Genomic DNA, 21,634 nt, shown 5'->3' with positions numbered 1-21,634 from the left:
ATGTGGTCCCTTACACAGCCATGGCACGTGGCCTGCTGCATTAGCCTTACCCACAAACCTGGGCTTTCGTGGATGTTCTCTTCCTTGTCTTTGAAAACCAGCCCGGGGGCACCTGGGTGGCGCAGTCGGTTAAGCGTCCGACTTCAGCCAGGTCACGATCTCGCGCTCCGTGAGTTCGAGCCCCGCGTCAGGCTCTGGGCTGATGGCTCGGAGCCTGGAGCCTGTTTCCGATTCTGTGTCTCCCTCTCTCTGCCCCTCCCCCGTTCATGCTCTGTCTCTCTCTGTCCCAAAAATAAAATAAAACGTTGAAAACCAGCCCGATTTCTTGAGTCGTGGATCTAGTTCACACCAGTTCCTTCTTGGTGGTTTGATGGCTCCCCCATAGCTCCAGCTTGAGGCTGGCCCTGGGCGTGGACAGATCTTCTACACAGTACGGTGCCACAGTGGTGGCCTGACCTCTTGCCGTGACTCTACCGTGCCTGCAACCTGTAGTAGTTGGATGTGGTTAGTTTCTGGAATTCAACAAATAGTGTTCCTGTGCCCCTTTGGGGCCCTCCTACTGCCTTTCCTGTAGTCACTTTTCATAAGGCCGGCCTCCACTCTGTTTCAGATTTTTCCTATCCCCACACCACATCGCGTGATATTCCTCTTTAACCACCCTGAGGTTAACCACTCAACCTATGGGTTGAGTGACCCATAAGATCGAGTTATCCCATCAGACCAAACTTAAGGAGAATAATGTGACTCAGTTTCCCTCTGATGCATCCTTGAATTGCCTCTGCCTTCCAGCCGGACGGTGCCCCAAGCTTTGGGGTGCCATTTTACAATGGCTCCAGACTCCTGAAGAGCTTGCGCTTCGTCATTTGAAACTCTGCCCCGAAGAGACAGAGTGCTCAGATCTTAAGCTAGAGAACCACAGTGGCCCTGAAACACTGGCGCACCCCATCTCCTAACACAGAATATAGTGGGGCGAGTGATGGGGTGCTCCATCAAGGCAGCACCAGATACTGGAAAATCCTCTGGCTTTGGCGCTCAGGAAACCTACTCTTGAATTCTAGGAGCTTTACTTGTGGGCTTATGTGGTCACTCGACCTTTCTGAGCTTATTTATTGTTTGGATTAAGACTGAGAATACCCATTTTGCAAGGCCCTTGGGAGGGTTAGAGATAACGCGTGAGTAAAATGACTACAAGTCGAGCTGCTGACATGGAAGCAAAAGTTGCAGTCCTAGAATTCTGCCTGCTCGGCCCTCCTCTACTCTCCCCATTCACGCTAGCACCCCTTCTCAAGTCTGCCCGGAGCTGACAGGTGCACTCTTTCTGCGGGCAGTGGGAGGGCCACTGCTCTAGATAACGTGTGGTCCCCGATGTGAAGCCCAGAACTAGAAGCCATTGATATGCCTTACTGCTGACTCCACAAAGATGCCCATGACCTCAAAGATAAGTGGCCAACTGTCATGGTGTTCCTGGGACTCTCCTAATTAGGGCACTGAATGTCCTGCATCTTAGGAAACTTCTCAGAACCAGGCAAGCCAAGACAGCTGGTCACCCTAAGAGGGGGAGGCAGGTCCAAGGTGGAGGTCAAAAGACAATGCCCAACATATTACAGAGAAGATTTATATACAAGAATGTCAATCATTATATTTAAGGTAGGGATAAGCTGGGGTGGGGGAATGAAACCAAATTCAACTAGAGGAATGGTGAAAATTACGGTACATTTATTCACACAGTCACTGAAGACCACATTTTAAAGGCTTTTATTCTAGCGATAAGAGCAATTTTCATCATATATTACTACATGAAAAAGCATAGTGCAGAGCTATTTATACAGCATAATGGGAGCTATTGTTGGTGATTCTTCTTCTTTATGAATTTTCTACTGTGAGTTTGTGTTAGTTTCATAATCATACAAAAAGATCAATAATCATTTCAAGATACTATGGGTAATGAAAGAACTAAGCCCCAATTAAAGGGTAGCCCCAATTCCAAGGGCATCAGGAGCCTCAAGGACGTTACCTGGGGTGACTAACCATTTTGGTTTGCCCAGGACTGAGGGGATTCTTGGGGCACAAGACTCTCCGTGTGAAAACTGGGAAAGTCCTGGGCACACCAGGATGAGCTGGTCATCCTAATGTCACTACCTATCTGTGCCCAAGCACACCTTACAGCCTCTCTAGAATGGGTTGTTATCAAGGTGAAAAGCAGCTCAGACCATGGGTGGTTACACACACACATTTACTGAGGTATATTATATATATTATAAGACACCCAACTCTCAAGTATATAGTTCAACGAATTTGGACAAAGGGCTACACCATGCAGCATTGCCAAGATCAAGATATAGAATATTCCTACCATTCCAGAAAATTCCTTTTCCACTCAATACCCCACTACTCACCAAAGGCAACCACTATTCTGATTTATATTTTTATAGACTAAGAGAAGGCAAAAAATAAAAAATAAAAAAAGAAATGAATATACAAATAGGGTTTGAGAGAAAGTGACAAATATTGAAGACAGGCAAAAAAAAAAAAAAAAAAAAAAAGACCTAATGTGCAGATAGTAGGAGTCTCATACAAATACTAGTTATTTACTTATATAATTATGTCCTATCTCCATGGCTCCTCTCTGGTGGGTTCCCTGTCTTTCTCTGAGTTTATTCATCACAGGCCACGCAGTAAATACTTCAAAAGTAATTTAAAATTGAGGAAAAGAAGGGACAAGGATATATAAAGGGAGGAAAAAATAAGAAAAAATGTAAACATCCCTTCTAACTCTGGAATTATGAATCTGGGTAGATTTGGTGGGAGGAAGAAGGCTGGCTATCATTGTTTCTACAACTTTACGGGTTATAGTCCCTAGAAAATGACTTGCATTAAAAAAAAATAACAGTTCCTGAGACCTATCCCTTCTGGCACACCAGGTGCACAGGGACATTTGGATTGGAGTAGTATAAGATTTGGGTGGCCATAGATAATGCTTCTAAGTTTTTAAGTTTGGGGAGCCCTGGCTGTGCCCCCTGCACTGATGCAGCAGATCCAGGGCTTTGAAGGAAACTGCTGTCCCTTCTCTCAAACTATCCCTGGCCTGCGTTGCTCCTGGCCAGTTCCTAAGGGAGGTTCAAGGTGAGGATTGACAAGTAGACCCTGGCTCAGCCTCTGCTTGCCTGGAGCAGATTACCTGGCCCCTTTCCTCTGTACCATGGGAGATGCTTCCTCTGCTTAGGCTACTGAGCCATTGGAACATTCTCCTCCTTTCCACAGAGTCCTTTCCTTCTTGCGTCCTACTTTCTCATGGAGGAAGCACTCCTACCCCGTGAAGGTGGTTATGGTTGGTCTTCCAGAGTCTCTTTGAAAACAGGTGGTGTGGTGTAAAGAAACAGATTAACCAGATATGCGCCTAAATTCTGGCTCTACCATGGGTAAGTTATATGACCTCAGTTCCCTCACTTATTAAAAACAAAGGGAAGGGGCGCCTGGGTGGCGCAGTCGGTTAAGCGTCCGGCTTCAGCCAGGTCACGATCTCGCGGTCCGGGAGTTCGAGCCCCGCGTCGGGCTCTGGGTTGATGGCTCAGAGCCTGGAGCCTGTTTCCGATTCTGTGTCTCCCTCTCTCTCTGCCCCTCCCCCGTTCATGCTCTGTCTCTCTCTGTCCCAAAAATAAATAAACGTTGAAAAAAAAATTAAAAAAAAAAAAAAACAAAGGGAATAACAATACTTAGCTCTCAGGATTGTCATGGGCATTGACACGAGGTCATGAACAGCAGAGTTTAACACTTAATTGGTGCTCAGTAAATATTAGTTTCTTTTCTTCTACCAGATGGGCCGTGGGCCTGTTGGTCTCTAGACAAGTTGATGTTTATAGGATGACAATATCTGTGCCATCTGCAATAATTTAATACTGATTAAGAACTCAAATAAAATGAAAGATACAAATGTATGGCACAGGTTTGGTTTGGGATTTTTGACATCCCGGCTTCATTCTGTTTCAGATTTAGAAAATAAATAGGTTTTGTTCAAATCTATACTACTTTTTAAATAGGTAAAACCCCCGAATCTTTAACTCAGGTGGTGACACAGGACAAGAAAAATGCCTTCTTTTTAGCATTTGTATCGCTTTATGTCACTTGATTTTGGGTTCACACGGATCTTTTGTTTAAATCTCTCTCTCCTTTCTTTCACATGCTCTCTCTCTCTCTCTCTCTCTCACACACACACACACACACACACAGTATATTGCCAAAAGCACAACTGACTAACTTTCTTATTGAACTGATGTCTCCATACAAAGATTTCTAAGTCAAAAGGAGCGATTGTCTTTGATGAAGAGAAGCCTGTATAGTGTTTTTTTTTTCCCTACCACATTTTGAGAGATTAACTAGCCATGGCCTGGCTGCTTGGGGCTCCAGTAATGGTCAGATGGAAGGTGTCAGGGTAGGTCAGTTGTCATCAGTGGTCATTACCTGAAAATGGACAACCTCCCTGTGACGGGGAAGTCAAGCTGATACCACTGAATGACTGGTTCCAGTTCTGCTAATTCTATGACCTTGAGCAAATCGTTTCACCTCTAGGAGCTCTAGTTTTCCATCTAGAAAATGAAAAAATTGGTGAAATTATATCTGGGATCTCTTCCAGCTCTGAAATTCCATGGTTCCTTGAATACAAAAGTGGTAATGCAACCCAAACCAACTGCCAGGAACGACAATGGAGGCCAGATGAGCCAGCCTGAGAATGCCAATGCAGAGAACATATGATGGACCCGAAAAAGCAAAGGCAGTGTTCTCCGGAAGCTGAGAATGTGTAAATCAAGGGATGGGGGAGACACCAATTCAAACAGAACAGTATGTAATTGGTAGGGATGGGTATTTCATCTTGACCTCTCTTCTAGCTTTTGATCTCTGTACTTTACTCTCCCTGTGCTGTTAAAGAAACCAACAAATCTCATGGGTTTGAAGGTGAGCCATTGACAAGGTGGTAAAGGGTAGAGGGCCACAGGGTTATAAATGTGGGAGCAATGACACCCCCAAATAGGATAATTGTAAAAAAGCATGATTTGACTCAAATTGGGGAAGCGACCATCAACATAAAAGAGGCATCTTCTAAAGAGAGAAAAGTCAGGAAAGAGAACTTTGAGAACATGGAACAAATACTGTAGATCTTTTCCTATGGAGAAAGATGGGAGGCACTAAGGGAGTATCATAGGACACAAGAATTCTGTGATATCTTCATAGGACCCATGGCAATGGCCATCTGGCTGGTTGAGTGCAAGCAAGCGTGTGTGTGTGTGTGTGTGTGTGTGTTTTACTGAGTGGAATGACCTCTCCATTAACAAAGATCTCCCTACCTCCCCACAAAACTCATTCCATCTTCAGTTGAGTCTGATTTGTAGAAAGTTGTTTCTTCTATGGGCTAAAAGAGAGATCTTGATAGCATCTAGTCACTTGGCCTTGTTTTATTTCCAGAAGCTGGAACAGTGAGTCTCTCTGACGTTGAAGATGGCTCGTATGCATCTCTGGAATCTCTTTTCTTCATTCATAATGTCCATTTCCCTTTGACAGTTTGATATCCAAATCCTCCACCATCAGAAGGTCCATTGACCCAAGCCTAGGACTTCTGGAGCAGTCCTAGGTTCCCTTAGCTCTGTCTTCAATGTCCGTCCCAGCTTCTCTGATGGGATTGCACTTCCTCGATTGGCTCTTTCATCACGTAAGATATGTATACGTGTGTACACGCGCAGGCTTCAGCCTGCAGATCACGTGGGCAAGGCCCACGTGCCAGTATGCAATAGAGTCGCTCTAGAGTCGACCTGCCGTCTCCACCATTTCCAGACTGAGAATGTCAGTTGCTCCCAGCTTTCTTTTTGAGAAGTTCGTAACGCTCGCAGCTCTGGCACCATCAGTCAGTTGCTGCCAGTTGCATTAAGGGCTTACTCTTGAACTTCCGCTAGCCAGTGTGGCTGCGTAACCTCACGCAACAGCCACATCAGACATCCGATGGGCCATTAGGCTCGGGGAAGAAAATTCAGCATGCGTTGCTAAAGGCGAATTTGTCCCCACACAAGTATCGCTTAATGTGTCGAGCAGCTTCATAGAGTTGGAAGGCAATGGATCTGGAATCACGAGGAACTGAGTTCAGACTGTAATTCTGCTGGCTTACTCTCTAGTGAACTTGGCTTTGGGAGGATTCCATTCGGTAAGCATGTCAAAATGTCTGGTAGAGATGGTGCCACCTGGCCGTTGCCCGGTAATTGTTACTATGCTTAGTCCTTTTCAGGGGATCCGGTTCTACATTATATTTCTTGAGATTCCTTGAGAAACCTCAGAGCAAAATGTTTTCACGTCTTCGTCGGAAATAGAGTTTCCTAGCGGAGAAGTACATCCTGTTATCCAGGACACCTGCCTGTCTACGCATTTCCCTAAGCAGTGTAATTACAACCACTGACGTGGTTTTTATTCTTTGGGCATACACTCGGTGTGGCTCCCCCCACTGCTCACATCACCAGCTCCTGCACTTTGTGACTCTGAATTAACTGCAGTGGAATAAACAGAAGGTCGTGTGTCATGTGGCCGAGGCTGAGGGAGCCTTCCTAATGGGGGACTGAGCTGGGACTACTGAATTCTCTAAGTTCTTGCAAACTGAAAAAAAAAAAAAAAAAAAAGCAAATGCCACTTTTCGGTGAGGTGGAAAATCTGGAGGAAGACCAAAAAAATAAATAAACAAATAAGCGAAATAGATTTCAGTTTTTATCCCATACTTTCGTGGTCCAGCGGGATTTATCGCTCCATATATCTGGTGTCTCACTTCAAGCGTCGTGGTACCTTACAAGCCCTCCGTTTGCCGTGGCTGAAGGTTCAGCCTCGCCACAATCGAGATGAAACTAGCCAAAAATAAGGTAGGGGATCCAACATCAAGGAAAACTGAACGGATACCCAAAATGATCCGAGACTCGCCGAAAGTAGGAAAAGAGCACTGAATTCACCTCCTGTATGGTGGCAGGCTTCAGTCCAGCCCCCCTCTGCCAAATCCAATATTACCCACAATTTGGAATGACCCAGGCACCGTTCCAGATGAACACAGGCAAATGCTTCTAGTAGCGACCACGCTTCCCGTGCTCAGAATCCGTCTCCTTGTAAATGCCCCATGTCGGTTCTCATTTTGCTGCGTGAACCGTGTGGCATAAATTTGCTCCCTTTTCTGCATGGCTGTTTGTCCCGTCATGTGAAGCTGCTTTTAACACCTTGGTTTTGGCTTTCCTGATGAAACGGGTGTGACTCTTTCCACTGCTCCTGATGTGGTAGATGATTACCGGCCGTGTTCCTGGAACCCCATCAGGAGACAGGACAGCAAGGCGGGAGCCGCGTGGACTTTCACCAAGGGACCGGCTCTTGGTGGCCTGCCAAGTTCCACCTGCTTTCACTCTTGGCCTCCCTGCCCTGCTCTGGAATTGGTTTCTGCACTTTATAGCTTTACGAGGACGTTAGTTCAAGCGCATTCTCTGGCTCCGTCATCTCCCGCTTCCCTCTGTTCCATTTTGCCACCGGGATCCTACTGGGACTTCCCGTAATTGATCCACTCGGACCCGACCCTGCCTACAACCTAGTGGGTTTTAAATCACCGTAAGTTTTCATTTGTTGTAAATGCTTTGTTTTAGTTGTCCTACCCTCCTTGGCCTATGAGCCAGATAGACTTCCTCATAACAGCAGGAAAGCAAAATAAATACCCCCTATGTTGGTGAACCCAAGATGCCCTTGATTATAAGATATACAAATATTTTATGTATCACACACACACACACACACACACACTCAAGGGGTGGTCAAGTAAACCATGGCACCATGCAGTCTAATCACTTAGAATTTTTAAATATTTTTTTAATGTCTATTTATTTTTGAGAGAGACAGTGCAAACAGGGGAGGGGCAGAGGGCGAGGGGACAGAGGATCTGAAGCAGACTCTGCGCTGACAGCAGAGAATCCAATGTGGGGCTCGAACTCAGGAACTGTGACGTCATGACCTGAGCCCAAGTCTGACACTCAACCGACCGAGCCACCTGGGCGCCCCTTAGAATTTTCGTTTATGCTTTTTGAAGGAGCATTTCCAGGCTTTTCTTTAGCAATAGGCTTTTAATCCCATGTCATTCTCATACATAAATAAACACCAGGTCCCATCGTTACCAAAGCTTATTATTTAACCGTTCACATTATATAATCCATAAAATGCTTCAAGGGTCAGCCTACTTAGTGGGTTACGTAGAGCTTCTGGACTTCTAATTTTTACCTAGGCCTTTGTCAGCTAAGACATCATCTTTTTGATGTTCTCCGCACGCACTGCAACATCCCTGAGAAACATTTTCAGGCAGAGGTGGATTTATTTGTAGCTAATGAAGCTTAGGATTCTGGACTCCTCACTAGCACGATCTCCTTCTTTTTTCCGTGTAGACTACGATATTCCAGAATTTTGTCATATAAAAACATGATCAAAGAATAAGTAGCCACAAAATCTAGGAAAATGTTTGAGAAATCATGTCGGGCATCTAATTAATAAAAACATTACATTATTTATTGGATTATTGTACTCGCCTGTTTTTTTTCTACATTTGTAATTTGTTATGATTTATCTTCTCTTTTGTAAGAACTATCTACTGTTGTACCTAATTTTACTTGTAAGTTTATCTTGTTTTTCCCAGAGAGGAATCTCCAAGTTACCTAAATCCAGGGACCAGCATAATCTAGATTTGCCCTATTGCAACCAAGAGTTAGTTACGACATTTTGGTTTAAATTTAAATCTGGTGGCATCTCTTAACTATTGGTAAGACACACATCACCATAGCGGCACACGATTGTTTTATAACCCATGTTTATAAATTTGATCCGTGTAGCTTCTTTAGCATTGGTGGAATTATTTGGGGGATATTGAAGTGTACCATGGTTTCATTCGCATTTTCTATTTGGCTACGCTCAGTTTTGTTTTGGTTTTTTCCTTCATCGAAAACGCTGGAAGATAAGAAGCTTCTGTTCAAAGTCAGCTGGAAATTTCTGATGAGTTGACACTCTGCCCCATGCATGAGTTGGTCACACTGGTCTCTCATTGCTTTCAAATCCTTTCCATGTACTCCCAGAGGTTTGGGCATTTTTTTCCCCCTGCCATTCCTTTAACTTTTTATTTGTAATAATTTTGAGCTTATAGAAAAGTGGCAAAAATGATGTGAAGAACCATTTCCCCATATACTCTTTCCCCAGATCCCTAAATTATTAATGTTTCACCGCATTGATTTATCATCCTCTAATTCCCTATAGTTATACATTTGTTTTTTTAAAATTTTTTTCAGCGGTTCGAGAGTCAATGAAAGCTCTGTTGTCCTATTCTACCTTAATGCTTCAGTATGTACTTCTAAAAACAAGAACCCTCTCCTAAATAATCACCATACAACCATGAAAATCAGGAAAGTGTTCAATGCTACCATGCAATCCATACAAATTTTGCTAACAGCCCCTATCGTGTTCCTTTCAAGGTCTCGGATCCAATCAAGGATCGTGCATTGGATTTACTTGCCCTATCTCTTTAGTCTCTTGACCTGGGCCAGTTCCTCAGGCTTTTCCTTCTCTTTCATCAACTTGTATGTCTGATACGTCCAAACCCTTTACTCCGGAGACGATCTCTCGTTTTGGGTTTTATCTCGTGATTAGATTCAGATTTTGCATCTTTGGCCGGAGTGTCTCAGAAATGACACCGTGTTCGTCTCAGTGCATCGGTGGCACATTATTCCCGGGGATGCTGGTTTTACCACTTGGCTAACGTTGTTTCTTCCAGGCTTCTCCACCATGAAGTTAACAAATACGTTTTAAGTACTTACGTGCATTTGGGGGGAGTCTACTTTGTGATTAGGTAAATATCCTGTTTCTTGTCAAAGTTTTGGCCACTAGTTTTAGCTTTCGTTGAATGCTTGCTGTTGTTAGAAATTAATTTATTGGAACACAGCCAGGCCTATTCTTTTACGTAATTCGTGTGGCTGCATCTTTGCCACAAAAACAGATTTGAGTATCTCTTGCAGAGACAAAATATCGCCACAAAGCCTAAATTATTTACTCTATAACTTTTTTACAGAAAAGCTTGCTGCCCTTCGCTCTTTTGAGCCTGGTAATCTGTATTTTAACAAGTGCCTAGATACTTAAAAGCTTTGTGGCAGTGTATTTTGTTCTCTGTGTTGTTGCAGTCTGTGTTGAATTACTTATAATATCTTTTCAGCTCATAACTTTGTGTGCCCTTTCACATCCTCTTTTGTAAGATTTACACCTTCATTTTACAAGATTTGCCAAAGCAGATGATCGGATTAACGTATCTTTGAAACACCACTGTATAAACTGTACACAGAGTGGTATGCTCATGTGGATTTTCAGTTCTTTCTTTGATATCATAGTTTGTCGAAAAACTTGACTTTGAGAAGGAACCGTAATGATCTCCCTTCGTAGTACAGGGTTTACTCTGTAACAGATCCCCGATACCCAGTCATCGAGTGTGTGCGCCCTCACCGGAACACCTGATTGTGAGTAGTGCAGCTCTGTATGCGGCTGGTATTTGTCTTGGGATCCGTGACTTCCATTTGCTGGTTAAGATCCGAAGCTAATCCACGAGGTGCCGGGCCACAATGCGGTCCCGCTCCCCGCGGCCCCATCTCTGAAAGCATGTGACAAGGGCATCATGTTACATTTCCACTTCAGGGCACAATTCACTCACCTTAGATCCCTTCTGGAGAAGACAGGATGAGATTCGTTTGAGTATTACTAATTCCTTCTGTTTCGAGTACTTGAACAAAAGTTCCTTGCCTCGGTGAGTGCTTCTTCCTTCCCACTGTTACCAGCCGTGCTTTGACTTTTCCAGATATAAGGAGATAGGAACAGGAAAAAGATGCATTGTTGGTTGGGGGAGGGTAATCAAGCAAGGCAAAGTAGCAAAAAGGAAACAGACAAACAGCAGCACAGGCAGACCTGGATTTCAACCCCAAATTTGCCACAGTCACTTGGAATGCTAAGAAATTTGCATGACTCTGTCTGAGACCCAATTCCTTAATCAGTAGAACAGGAATAATAGCTGCATCATGTGGTAGGTGCTGATTAATGTCAAATACTTGGATCAGGCGTTTAAGAAAGCGCTGTTGTTAAAGGGTGCTTTGGAGAAACTGGCCAAAAGAAAGGATATATTTTTAAAAGGGGCCATGGTGATTTTGCATACTCTAAAGAGAGATACTGTATATATAATTAAAGAAATTACTTCTTTTTTAAAATTATTAAATTAAATTTTTTTTAATTATGAGAAAAATAGAATTAAATGGGAGCTGGAAGGGGGCGCCTGGGTGGCTCAGTCGGTTAAGTGCCCGAGTTTGGCTCAGGTTATGACCTCATGGTTGGTGAGTTCAAGCCCTGCATTGGATTCTGTGCCTCCCTCTGTCTCTCTCTCTCTCTCTGCTCACACTCTGTCTCTCTCTCTCTCTCTCTCTCTAAAAAAAATAAACATTAAAAAATTTTTAAATAGGGGTGCCTGGGTAGCGCAGTCGGTTAAGCGTCCGACTTCAGCCAGGTCACGATCTCGCGGTCCGGGAGTTCGAGCCCCGCGTCGGGCTCTGGGCTGATGGCTCGGAGCCTGGAGTCTGTTTCCGATTCTGTGTCTCCCTCTCTCTCTGCCCCTCCCCCGTTCATGCTCTGTCTCTCTCTGTCCCAAAAATAAAATAAACGTTGAAAAAAAAATTTTTTTTTAAAAAAGATTTTTAAATAAATAAATGGGAGCTGGAAGCTACGAGACCCAGAGCATGGGTGAGGAAGTACTCAGACGACAAGAAATAGACAACTTCTGCTTCGGAGAGGCAGTGAGGTCGCAAAAACGGGCACTGATGGCTGCTGCAGGTAAGCTCGTAGGGGGCGGGACAAAGAATTGAGGTCGTCTCCCCTTCATGGCTGTCGTATTCTCCACTAGGTGAAAGGCAAGGTCATCTGGCAATAATGAGGAGGGGTGCAGGTGAGGAGGGAGATTGGAAGCAGGCTACCCAAGGCTGACAATGGATATGGGTTAATTCAATGTTAGGCTTTTACCCTACGAGAACATTGAAGAGACAGAGGGTTAAGGTAGCAAAAGTTGTGGCAAGACAGTGACCCAAGTGTTGGACGTGGGTTCCAGGTTGAATAAGGGACGATGTGTAGACAAGAGGAGTCTTTGAAAGGGAGAAAGGACTGGAGGGCATGTGCAGATCCTGAGCAGGTGAAGTGGGAGTAATTGAACGAGGGATACAGGACAGAGACTGCATTTGGACAGCCTGAACTGACGATGTCAGGAATGGCATGGGGAGTCCAGGGCGTGGCTTTGGGAGGAGGTAGATTAAGCGGGTAGAGGGAGAGGCCCTAGTGATGGCGAGGCCAAGTAATTGATTTGGAGGCCTTGACTATGTGAATGCAAAAGTCATCCTGGACAACGGAAGTACTTCAGCAGGATAAAAAGAGAATTAACTAAGTAAGATTTCTTACGGGAGCATTGGCTATGGGTGTGGAGGGTCACAGGAAATGAGGTGTGGGGGTCACGGCAGATGAGACAATGAGGACAACTCACAGGGGTCAACAAACAACTGGACCTTTAGAGAACAAAATCTGGGTGTTTTCAGTGGCACTCTCCCCTCCCCAACCCTCTCTGCAAACAATTGTACTTATAACTGATTGATTTCGAGCCTGCCATCACTCTGCGTCTGGCCTCTGTTGTGAGAATAGATGCTTCCCTTCACCTTAGGTTCTAGCTGGTAAATTGGTAAATTTTCCTTCCTGGTTCTTGTGCTCGAAGCCATGGCTTTTCGTTTTCTGATTTCTTCTTATCCCTCGTATCCAACACTGTACTTCATTCTATTGTCCACCTGAAGCTCAGGTTTGACTATAAATCCCAGTGACTTGTATTTGTTTGATTCTAGAAAACAAACTATCCCCAGACGAAGACTTTTGTGAAAAGTCTGGTACAACACACACTCCAAGAAATCCTCCTCTTGCAATGGAGTGGAAGGGGCATGTCAATATTTCCTGGAGATGAAATACCCTTACCGCAGGTGCATAATTACTTTATGAATGATGCCTATGACTCATTCCTGCCCATACTACTCAGAATTGCCTCTCTTCATGAGCTTGTGATACCTATCTTTGCCCAAAGGTCATTCAGAACGAAATGGTTAGGATTACCAAATGAAAACATTCCTGGAAAAGAGTCCGCTCATGTAATTGTTAACATAATAAAGTTCCAAATTAGATATCAAATAGCACAGCCGTGTTTTGTTCCTTAAAATGAAAATTTGCCTTGTGAGCGCCTGTATGTTTTCTTAAGATGACTACATAATCTTGGAGATGTCTTTCCAGAAGCAATTGTCCTTAAATATGGAAAACGTGTGTAGTAATGGTTTTAAGAGCACTCAGGAGACTCTTGCCCATGGAGTGCCACACAGTGGACTCACTGATTTGAATGTAGTTTACTACAAGGGCTCTACTTCGGATATTCCACGGAGATCTAACTTGATCTAAACTGTAAAGTTCCATGCATTGACCTGAAGGAGCAATTCTCATCCTTTCCTTCCCTAGGAGTCACACAAATTCTTTGGAGCAGTACATAAAGTTTGAAAAGCTATAATCACTACCAAAATACCATTTTTAATTAATACAGAACCCTATTATTTTTGTAACAACAACTTCTGAGAGAAAATCCCAATAAAATCCTTATGGCTGGCAAGACTTACACAAGCCTATATTGTTTATGTGTCAGCGATTTTCATGGACAAGAGGAAATCAGGGGTATTTATTTACGATTTCTATTCTAGACTACCCATTTCACTCTCCTTTGCCTTAAGCAGACCTGTGGGTCTGATAGGGATTCGACCAGGTAAGGTGAATGGAACTTTTACTCCCTTGTGCTACTGTCTATATATGATTATCGAAATTTTCTGTTAGCCTGCCTCCACCTATGCGATCTCTGGGGCATGTCTCATTGCTGTCCTACCTTTTCTGAATTGAACGTGCTCAGTCAAATTCCTGTATCCTAACTGTTGTATCCTAACTCGTGTTAACTTCAGAAATACTTCCTTCAACAAAGGATTGAGGGAGGAAGAATAGAAGTTCAGTGCAACAAAAACTTAGATCAATGTCTAAATAGAGACTTGCAATTAAAATTTTCATTTTAAGTGAAGAATGTCCATCTATTTGGAGGTTATATACTCAGATGACAGGAGGGCCATGTGGTGACATAAATAAGTGATGCGGATCGGGTAGGGATGTGATTGCCCACAGAGCCTGGAGTACTCTGTTTGAAGAGTACAGCTTCTCCCCACCTCCGGACTCTTGCTAAGACTGAACACGTGGGTCTAATGCTCCCATTTCTACACTTTTTTTCTCCAGAGAAGACAACTCTGGACATCTGGGTTTTTTAATATGAAAAAAGAAATCTAGCTTTTTACAGACCAAATGGGATTTGGAAGAAGTCTAAACCCACCCCGGGACGAACAGTTTGTAATTTCTGCTTTAGGTGTAAGAAATATGACTAAAAAGGAAAGGAAAATTAGAAGATAGTTGTGCAAAACAGGTGAATGTTGAAAGAGGAAATATTTGCTCTTTTCAACCAATAGGAATTGTGACTGTACGATCCAAATGTCAAGAAGTTGGACTGTCCTTCCATCTGGACATCATCATCCATTGTCACCTTCCCAGATTTCTTCCTAAAACAGGGAAGTTTTGTTTTAGGAATTTACATATTCCTCAAAGCCTGTTTTCATAAATATCCAAAATGCTTCTTTATGATCTTGCCATGTATTTGCTTTCCATAATTTGAAGTTACATAATGTATCTGACAAAACATTGTCATCTTCATAAAGGTACTCCTGTGAACCTTGAAAATATTCTATTTCTTTTTGTCCCTTTAGACTGCTAAAATATGCTTGGTGATTAACTTAATTAGCCCTTTTTTGTTTTTCAGACCTCATTTATTCCATGCAAGTTTTGTCCCAGCCTGTGTGTTAGATGCTGAGACTACCACAAGAAAAAAAACATGGTCTCTGTTCCCAGATGAGATCCTTATGATCTAAAAGGGGAGTCAGACCTACTCAAGTCTGACTTTTAGGTGACAAAGTATGATTTTGGAGACAGGCAAAATAGATCAATAATGACTTATATTTTCTATTATGGGTGTATAAATATGACGCATATTCATGGTTCTTTATCAGATAAGTATATATCTTGAAATATCCTAATATCACACTAAAAAACCAAGTTATCTTTTCCTCCTCTCCCTAAAATAAAGTTCTATTGAGATATGTACAGAGATGGCTAATAAATTTCTTATCAGATATCCAATAAAATATACTACCTTGAAGATAAAAGTTCTTCTCATCTCCCGAGACTCAGTCTTTTGATCTCTCTCTCATCTAACTTCATTGCTATATATATATATATATATATATATATATATATATAAAATGCTGTTGAATTGACCCCATCAAGGACAATTATATACAACAATTTAATGTGTGGTTGATGCAATCTTTTTTCATGAGGGAAATAAAAAAAATCTGAAGCTGAAGGTGAGGAGTCTGAATCTCTGAGGAGTTTCAGATATGCTGAGATTGGTGATATTTTAGTCGACCCTTGAGTTCCACTACCCAGATAGAAGTTCCTTACTCACGTCTAGATTGACATTGTTGCAGTCACTCAATTCATTCCTGCAGAAGTTAACTACAGAGCCTCCGGAGGACCACTTTGGGGGGATTATCTAGAGGTAAATCGTCATTGTCTTATGAACGAATTTGAACAAAAGACTCCATTTATTACTGCCTTAAGGACACAGTAAAATCCTTTGTCTTCCATATAATTCTAGGACGACTTCTGAAATCCTGAAGTCCCTAGTGGCTAGTCTGAGCTTCTGTGGTTCCTAGCCCATTAATGGCACATAGGTCACATTTTATTTATAAGGTGTGTGCCGTAGAGTGAAGTCCATGAGATGGGAAGTCCTAATGTCTCACGACTTGTGGTTCACTTCTTCACATCGTTATTGAGGCGGCCCTTATCCCTGAAAGAAAAGACAACTTGGGAAGCAAATGGACTGAACTCATTACTAACAAATATCGTTCAAACATTTTCATATCAGACACAAGCTCACCACACCTTTACTTACATCTGTGTTGAAGGGCAAGTATTTTAAGAGTTCAGTTCAACGCAGTGGTTTATTCACTTACTTTGGGAGACAAAGGTGAGTGGATGAGTTTCCATTTCTGTTGATTTGGGGAGGTGAGGACCATTGTAACTGGGCACTATTATCTAGGTGACAATTCAATAGTCAGAACAGTTAGTTGTACCCATACCATTCCTTTGAAGAAAGTTTATCTTTAAGTTTAATAAAGGAAAAATTAAACCATTTTTAATATAACACAGAGCTACTGGGCACCTGGAGCCTACTTGGCTTTGTAGTTGGGTAAGCTCTATCTATGTCTAGTCATCCTCGGTGGCAGACGTGGGTTTTGGAGCCTGAAATGAAATGTGAGAAAATGATACAAAAATACACTATCTTTTGTAAATCTTACAATAATATATGACCATGTAAACACATGGCCAGCACCTTTCTCGAGGCTTTGGAAGGGTCTGTACAGAGGTGACATCTGAAACTTGTTTCGTTCTGCTGCTGGTAATCCTTTAACAAAAGCAGTGGCAATACTAATTATATCTTCACCACCGAAAGAGAAAGGCCTTGGCGATCCTGAACTCTCAAGGTCTCCATTAGGAGCCTGTAGTTTTCATAAGACGCACGTGGGAGGTACACAGAAAGTCAGTGAAAAATGGCAAAATACCTCTCTTACTCCAGAGAGGTATGTTAGAATCTCTTTGTCCTTTTCCAAAGGGTGTGTTAAAGACAGTCCTGGACCCAGTTCCTGGACCCTGGATATCTCACCACTTAGTTGCAGAGAAGAAAGACAGAAAGAAAATTCAAGAGAAAGGGTAACTGCCTTAACACCATCCCCCCTAGACCTTCTCAAGGAATATGATTCCCTTCTGAAAGGGAGGTGATCCCAGGCCCATCTCGCACTTAGTGCAGAAAGAGAAAAACAATTCAGAGAAGAATGTTACTCTATGAGCAGGAGCGCAGAGAACAGGCTCAAAACAACACGCCCAGATGATGTAATTCTTGCTCTGTTGCGATCCTGCTACCCAGTTTAATCTTTTTCAAAGCACAGATCCTTTTGAAGTTGTTATTTGTTCAGTTCATGCTTTTCTGTCTCCCTCATTCGTTTCCATGAGTCTATGGACCTTGTCTGTTGTGTCTAACGATGCAGGCCATGTGCCTAAAATAGTGCCTGACATGTGATAGATCTTCCTTCCACATTTGTTCCATAGTTAAATGAGAAGTATCCCAGTGCCTTTGTGGGTCTAGACTGATGGGGCTGAGAAGGGAGAAGCCTCAGGGAACATCTCATATTCTGTCTCACTGTGACTATTCCAGTTGGCTTTGGAGTCTCTGGTAGGATAGCAGAAAACACACTCTTAGGATCAGAGAATGGGAATAGATTTCATCAATCTCATGTTCACTGCTTCCATTGTATCAAGCTCAACTCTGGAATAAATATCCCTGAAGCTTACCCATCATGATGGCCTTTAGTTAAGACACCGAAGGAAGAATTCTGAACCATTCAAGTTGGGAACCCGGCTGAGAGTATTGCAGTCCTGATTAAATACTCCCCTTTGAAATGCTTCTCACCAGAGGCCAGATACTCTCTGAACACTATTTTCCTGCAGATCGCTAACATGCTCGATTGACGTGTTTCCTTAATTCACCAGTTCAGTTATTTGAATAATAAGGCTTTCTTTCGTTAACCAATAGCCCTTGTTTGTTTGCATTTGTTTGGATAATGAATGGCATTATCCAATGTTAGCAACTGGATTTGTTTCTAATAGTCGTAACATTTAAAATATTTAACTGTAAAAACGCACAATGATTGAAAAGAGATGCGTGAGCACGGTGTGTGTATGTGTGTGGTTGTGTGTTTTATTTGAAATTCAATGCATTAGAACATTCCATTAGTTGATATCCTTATAGACAATAAAGAACTATCAATTTATCGATGGCTGATGAGATTTTTAGGATGTTCTTGGAGTTGTACCTTACACTGGGCATCATGTAGTCTGTATCCAGTAAGTTACTCTCTATGGAATCAGTGACTGGTCATTCTTACCTTAGCAGATTCTATTTCCCCCAGGTACCATATTTTAGCAAATCATATTTTACTCACTAAGTTGGCATAACTTTGAAAGTGGGTGATCATAAAGAAATCCACTTAGAATTATTTTCCTCTTGAATACTTCAGGTGTTTTCATTCCCAGATAAGCACTATTCCATAATATTATTATTCCACATGGGACTTCAATACTGCTAGTTTTTTTATGTTGTCAATATGTCTGTGTTATCTGTCAATCATATGTAAGCCGCCTTCTTCCCAGGGGCATTCCACCAGACATTTAAAGCAGAGTTCATACTTATCCTTCTCAAGCTGTTCCAAAAAATCGACACAGAAAGAAAGCTTCTGGACTCCTTCTCTGAAGCCAGCACTATCTTGATTCCCAAACGAGACAGAGACCTCGTAAAAAAGGAGAATTACAAGCCAATATCCCTGGTGAACATGGATGCAAAAATTCTCAATAAGATACTAGCAAATCAAATTCAACAGTATATTCACATGATCAAGTGGGATTCATTCCTGGGCTGCAGGGCTGGTTCAATATTCACAAATCAATCAATGTGATACATTACATTAATAGAAGAAAGGATAAGAATCCTATGATCCTGCCAGTAGATGAAGAAAAGACATTTCACAAAAAACAGCATTACTTCTTAATAAAAACCCTCGAGAAAGTTGGGATAGAAGGAACATATCTTAATATTGTAAAAGCCATATATGAAAAGCCCACAGGTAATAAATATCATCCTCAGTGGGGAAGAACCGAGAGCTTTCCCTCTGAGATCAGTAACATGACAGGGATGTCCACTCTCACCACTGTTGTTTAACATGGTGTTGGAAGTCCTAGCCTCAGCAATCAGGCAACAAATCAAATAAAGGGCATCCAAATTGGCAAAGAAGAAGTCAGACTTTCACTTTTGGCAGACGACATGATACTCTACATGGAAGACCCAAAAGACTCCATCAAAAACTGCTAGAACGGATCCATGAATTCAGCAAAGTCACAGGATATAAAATCAATGCATTCCTATACACCAAAATTGAAGCAACAGAAAGAGAAATCAAGGAATCAATCCCATTTACAATTGCACCAAGAACCATAAAATACCTAGGAATAAAGCTAATCAAAGATATAAAAGATCTGTATGCTGAAAACTAAAGAAAACTTACGAAAGAAATTGAAGAAGATACAAAGAAATGGAAAAACATTCCATGCTCATGGATTGGAAGAAAAATATTGTTAAAATGTCAATACTACCCAAAGCAATCTACACATTCAATGCAATCCGAATCAAAATTGCACTGAGATTCTTCTCAAAGCCAGAACAAACAATCCTAAAATTTGTATGGAACCACAAAAGACCCCGAATAGCCAAAGTAATGTTGAAAAAGAAAACCAAAGCATCGGGAGGCATCACAATCTGGGACATTAGCCTCTCCTACAAAGCTGTAATCATCAAGACAGTATGGTATTGGCACAAAAACAGACACATAGACCAATGGAATAGAATAGAGAACCCAGAACTGGGCCCACAAATGTATGGCCAACTCAGCTTTGACAAAGCAGGAAAGATTATCCAATGGGGAAAAAAAAAACAGTCTCTTTAGCAAATGGTGCTTGAAGAACTGGACTGGAATGAACCTGGACCACTTTCTTACACCATACACAAAAATAAACTCAAAATGGATGAAAGACCTAAATGTGAGGTAAGAAAGCATCGAAACCCTAGATGAGAAAACAGGCGACAACCTCTTGGACCTCAGACGCAGCAATTTCTTGATTGACATGTTTCTGAAGGCAAGGGAAATAAAAGCAAAAATGAACTATTGGGACCTCATCAAGATAAAAATGTTCTGCACTGTAAAGGAAACAATCAACGAAACTAAAAGGCAACCAACAGAATGGGAGAAGATATTTGCAAACGACATATCAGATAAAGGGCTAGTATCCAAAATCTATAAAGAACTTACAAACTCAACACCTGAAAAGCAAATAATCCAGTGAAGAAATGGGCAGGAGACATGAATAGACACTTTTCCAAAGAAGACATCCAGATGGCTGACAGACACATGAAAAGATGTCCAACATCACTCCTCATCAGGGAAATACAAATCAAAACCACAATGAGATACCACCTCACACCTGTCAGAGTGGCTAAAATTAACATCTCAGGAAACAACAGATGCTGGCGAGGATGTGGAGAAAGGGGAGCCCTCTTGCACTGTTGGTGGGAATGCAAACTGGTGCAGCCGCTCTGGAAAACAGTGTGGAGGTTCCTGAAAAAATTAAAAATAGAATGAATCCCACTTGATCATGTGAATATACTGTTGAATTTGATTTGCTAGTATCTTATTGAGAATTTTTGCATCCATGCTCACCAGGGATATTGGCTTGTAATTCTCCTTTTTTATGAGATCTCTGTCTACCCTATGACCCAGCAATAGCACTACTAGGGATTTATCTAAAGGATACAGGAGTGCTGATTCAGAGGGGCACATGCACCCCAATGTTTATGGCAGCACTTTCAACAATAGTCAAATTATGGAAAGAGCCCGAATGTCCATCAACTGATGAATGGATAAAGAAATTGTGGCTTATATATATAATGAAATATTACTTGGCAATGAGAAAGAATGAAATCCTGCCATTTGCAACAACATGGATGGAACTGGAGGGTATTATGCTAAGTGAAATAAGCCCGTCAGAGAAAGACAGATATCATATGTTTTCACTCATATGTGGGACTTTAGAAACTTAACAGAAGACCATGGTGGGGAGGGAAGGGGAAAAAATAGTTTCAAACAGAGAGGGAGACAAACCATGAGACTCTTAAATACAGAAAACAAACTGAGGGTTGATGCAGTGGGGAGAGAGGAAAATGAGCGATGGGCATTGAGGAGGGCACTTGCTGGGATGAGCACTGGGTGTTGTATGTAAGCGATGAATCATGGGAATCTCCCCCCAAAACCAAGGGCACACCATATACACTGTATGTTAGCCAACTTGATAATAAATTATACTTAAAAAATTAAATTAAATTTTAAAAATCGGAAAAAATAAATAAACGAAATTTTAAAAGATTTAAAAAAAATCGTATGTAAGCTTCTTGATGGCAAGATCCCAGTTTTTAATATCTGGATGGCCCACACAGTGTCTAGCTCAAGGCCACCATTTAGTCAGGCTTGTGATGGGATGGGGTTAGCCCTGGGATGTGCAAACATCACTACCAAGAGATTTTCCTGGCCTTCCTCGTTCTAGAAGATGGGAAGGGAAAACGAGCAAGTCAGGAGACAGAACTAGAGCCAGAAAGCAAAGAGGCCAAGAACTCCATGGGGACAGTCTTGGATTTAGGAAATCTTTTGAGGCGGGGTGGAAGGGGAAGAAACGGGGGGCCAAAATGGGCCCAATA

At 42.2% G+C, this 21,634-nt stretch overlaps 1 long non-coding RNA gene across 3 annotated transcripts in view; it reads left to right on the top strand.

Annotated features, from left to right (window-relative positions):
• Positions 1–7,907, top strand: part of LOC115504783 — an 86,553-nt gene extending 78,646 nt beyond the window's left edge. For 2 of the 3 annotated variants that reach the window (XR_003965817.1, XR_003965815.1), the window contains exon 6: positions 4,631–7,907. This is a non-coding gene — a long non-coding RNA (uncharacterized LOC115504783). The remainder of the gene's footprint in view (positions 1–4,630) is intronic. The other variant, XR_003965818.1, reaches the window with a different exon arrangement.
• The last annotated feature ends 13,727 nt before the right edge of the window (positions 7,908–21,634 follow it).

Source organism: Lynx canadensis, chromosome F1 (genome assembly GCF_007474595.2).
Source record: "Lynx canadensis isolate LIC74 chromosome F1, mLynCan4.pri.v2, whole genome shotgun sequence".
NCBI lineage: Eukaryota > Metazoa > Chordata > Mammalia > Carnivora > Felidae > Lynx > Lynx canadensis.
Note: the sequence above shows the minus strand (reverse complement) of the source record. Positions and strands in the feature narration are given on the sequence as shown.